The 4,310-nt window shown below is 34.8% G+C and overlaps 1 non-coding gene across 1 annotated transcript; it reads right to left on the bottom strand.

The window, feature by feature from the left end:
- Positions 1–3,935: 3,935 nt before the first annotated feature.
- Positions 3,936–4,039, bottom strand: LOC130977597 (small nucleolar RNA R71). The gene has a single exon (XR_009085283.1). It is a non-coding gene; the product is annotated as a small nucleolar RNA R71 (small nucleolar RNA).
- Between the last annotated feature and the right edge of the window lie 271 nt (positions 4,040–4,310).

The raw sequence follows: 4,310 nt of genomic DNA, 5'->3' as shown, positions 1-4,310 counted from the left end.
TTGCTTCAATTGTACTTCCATATTCATATTAGCCATTCTTGTTTCTTGCAGTATCTCCTTGAATTCGGCTAGCTGTTTTGTTAGAAAATCCAGTTGCTGATTGATGAGCGGATAATTTATACGCTTTTTGGCATTGTTTTTAGGTAGTTTTTAGTATGATCTAGTTACTTTTAGGGATGTTTTCATTAGTTTTTATGTTAAATTCACATTTCTGGACTTTACTGGGAGTTTGTGTGTTTTTCTATGATTTCAGGTAAATTCTGGCTGAAATTGAGGGACTTGAGCAAAACTCTGAAAAAAGGCTGACAAAAGGACTGCTGATGTTGTTGGAATCTGACCTCCCTGCACTCGAAATGAATTTTCTGGAGCTACCGAACTCAAAATGGCGCGCTCTGAACGGCGTTGGAAAGTAGACATCCAGAGCTTTCCAAAAATATATAATAGTCCATACTTTATTCGGAAATTGATGACGTAAAGTGGCGCTCAACGCCAAGTACATGCTGTGGTCTGGAGTTAAACGCCAGAAACACGTCATAACCCGGAGTTAAACGCCAGAAACATGCTATAACTCGGCGTTCAACTCCAAGAAAAGCCTCAGCTCATGGATAGATCAAGCTCAGCCCAAGCATACACCAAGTGGGCCCCAGAAGTGGATTTATGCATCAATTACTTACTCATGTAAACCTTAGTAGCAAGTCTAGTATATATAGGACATTTAACTATTGTATTAGACATCTTTTGATCACTTTAAATCTAAGGAACATCTTGGGACGATTAGTTCTCAGATCATGGGGGCTGGCCATTCAGCCATGCCTGAACCTTTCACTTATGTATTTTCAACGGTGGAGTTTCTGCACACCATAGATTAAGGGTGTGGAGCTCTGCTGTACCTCAAGTTTCAATACAATTACCATTACTTTATATTCAATTCTCTTTTATTCTTATTCCAAGATATACGTTGCACTTCAACTTGATGAATGTGATGATCCATGACACTCATCATCATTCTCACCTATGAACGCGCGTGACTGACAACCACTTCCGTTCTACTTTAGGCCGGGCGCATATCTCTTAGATTCCCCAACAGAATCTTCGTGGTATAAGCTAGATAGATGGCGGCATTCATGGGGATCCAAAAAGTCTAACCTTGTCTGTGGTATTCCGAGTAGGATCCCGGGAATCCGGAAAGTCTAACCTTGTCTGTGGTATTCAGAGTAGGATTCGGTATTGAATGACAGTGACGAGCTTCAAACTCCTGAAGGCTGGGCGTTAGTGACAGACGCAAAAGAATCAGGGGATTCTATTCCAACCTGATTGAGAACCGACAGAGGATTAGCCGTGCTGTGACAGAGTATTTGGACCATTTTCACTGAGAGGATGGGATGTAACCATGAACAAGGGTGATGCCTCCAGACGATTAGCCATGCAGTGACAGCGTATAAGACCATTTTCCCAAGAGGATGAAAAGTAGCCATTGAAGACGGTGATGCCCTACATACAGCTTGCCATGGAAAGGAGTAAGAAGGATTGGATGAATGTAATAAGAAAGTAGAGATTCAAGAGGAGCACAACATCTCCATACGCCTATCTGAAATTCCCACTATTGATTTACATAAGTATTTCTATCCTATTTTATTTTCTGTTTATTATTAATTTTCAACTCATCATAAACCATTTAATCTGCCTAACTGAGATTTACAAGGTGACCATAGCTTGCTTCATACCAACAATCTATGTGGGATCGACCGTTACTCACGTAAGGTATTACTTGGATGACCCAGTACACTTGCTGGTTAAGTTGAACGGAGTTGTGGAAAGAAAGTGCTGAGTTAATTTTTTATGCACATGCCAAAGAGCCATTATTGTTGATCACAATTTCGTCCACCATGTTTTTGGCGCCGTTGCCGGGGATTGTTCGAGTATGGACAACTAACGGTTCATCTTGTTGCTCAGATTAGGTAATTTTCTTTTCAAAAATCTTTTTCAAAATTTTTCTTTTCTTTTTCGTTTTTCCAAACTTTATTTTCGAAAAAATTAATAAAAATCCAAAAAAATTAGAAAATCATAAAAACCAAAAATATTTTGTGTTTCTTGTTTGAGTCTTGAGTCAATTTTTAAGTTTGGTGTCAATTGCATGCTTTTAAAATTTTTTCTTGCATTTTTAGAAAATTCCATGCATTCATAGTGTTCTTCATGATCTTCAAGACGTTCTTGACAAGTCTTCTTGTTTGATCTTGATGTTTTCTTGTTTTGTGTTGTTTGTTGTTTTTCATGTGCATTTTTCGTTTGTTAGAATCCATGCATTAAAATTTTCTAAGTTTGGTGTCGTGCATGTTTTCTTTGCATCAAAAATTTTTCAAAAATATGTTCTTGATGTTCATCATGATCTTCAAAGTGTTCGTGGTGTTCATCTTGACATTCATAGTGTTCTTGCATGCATCATGAATTTTGATTCATAATTTTTATGTTGTGAGTCATTTTTATGTTTTTTTCTCTCATAATTAAAAAATTCAAAAATAAAAAATATATCTTTTCCTTTTTTCTCTCCAAATTTTCGAAATTTTGGGTTGACTTGGTCAAAAATTTTCAAAATTAGTTGTTTCTTACAAGTCAAGTCAAATTTTCAATTTTAAAAATCTTATCTTTTCAAAATCTTTTTCAAAAATTATATCCTTTTCATTTTTTTCTAATTTTCGAAAATTTCAAAAATCTTTTTCAAAATATTTTCAAAATCATTTTCTTACCTTTATATCAAATTTTCGAAAATTAGCTAACAATTAATGTGATTAATTCAAAAATTTGAAGTTTGTTACTTGCTTGTTAAGAAAGGTTCAATCTTTAAGTTCTAGAATCTTATCTTTTAGTTTCTTGTTAGTAATTAATTTTAATTTAAAAATTAAATCTTTTTCAAACATATCTTATCTTATCTTTTATATCTTATCTTTTTCAAAATTTGATTTTAAAATATCTTATCTAACTTCTTATCTTCTTATCTTTTTAAAATTTGATTTTAATATCTTTTTCAACTAACTATTTGACTTTTTGTTTGTCTCTTATCTTTTTCAAAACCACCTAACTACTTTTCCCTCTCTAATTTTCGAAAATATCTCACCTCTTTTTCAAAAATTCTTTTTGTTCTAAATTTTATTTTTAATTATATCTTATCTTTAATTTTTGAAAATTACTAACCCCTTTTTAAAATTATTTTCGAATTTTCTATCCCTTCTCACTTATTCTATTTAATTATTTAATTACTAACACTTCTCTTCACCTCTCTCCATCTAAATATCTGAACCCACTCTTCTACATTCTTCTCCCCTTTCTTCTTCTACTAACATAAAGGAATCTCTATACTGTGACATAGAGGATTCCTCTTCTTTTCTTGTTTTCTTCTCTTTCATATGAGCAGGAACAAGGAAAAAGGCACTCTTGTTGAAATTGATCCAGAACCTGAAAGGACTCTGAAGAGAAAATTAAGAGAAGCTAAGTTACAACAATCTAAAGGTAACCTTTCAGAAACATTAGAACAAGAGAAGGAGATGGTAGCCGAAAATAATAATAATGCAAGGAGAATGCTTGGTGACTTCACAAAGCCAACGTCCAAATTTGATGGAAGAAGCATCTCCATTCCTGCCATTGGAGCCAATAATTTTGAGCTTAAGCCTCAACTAGTTGCTTTAATGCAACAGAACTGCAAGTTTTATTGACTTCCATCTGAAGATCCTTATCAGTTTTTAACTGAGTTCTTGCATATTTGTAAGACTGTTAAGATGAATGGAGTTGATCCTGAAGTCTACAGACTCATGCTTTTCCCTTTTGCCGTAAGAGACAGAGCTAGAATATGGTTGGATTCACAACCTAAGGATAGCCTGGACTCTTGGGATAAGCTGGTCACAGCCTTCTTGGATAAATTCTTTCCTCCTCAAAAGCTGAGCAAGCTTAGAGTGGATGTTCAGACCTTCAAACAAAAAGATGGTGAATCCCTCTATGAAGCTTGGGAAAGATACAAGCAGCTGACCAAAAGATGTCCATCTAACATGTTTTCAGAATGGACCATATTAGATATATTCTACTATGGCCTATCTGAATTTTCGAAAATGTCATTGGACCATTCTGCAGGTGGATCAATTCACCTAAAGAAAACACCTGCAAAAGCTCAAGAACTCATTGACATGGTTGCAAATAACCAATTTATGTACACTTCTGAGAGGAATTCCGTGAATAATGGGATACCTCAGAAGAAAGGAGTTCTTGAAATTGATGCTCTGAATGCCATATTGGCTCAGAACAAAGTGTTGACTCAGCAAGTC

Source organism: Arachis stenosperma, chromosome 4 (assembly GCF_014773155.1).
Source record: "Arachis stenosperma cultivar V10309 chromosome 4, arast.V10309.gnm1.PFL2, whole genome shotgun sequence".
NCBI classification, from domain to species: Eukaryota; Viridiplantae; Streptophyta; class Magnoliopsida; order Fabales; family Fabaceae; genus Arachis; species Arachis stenosperma.
This window is presented reverse-complemented; position numbering and strand designations above follow the sequence as displayed.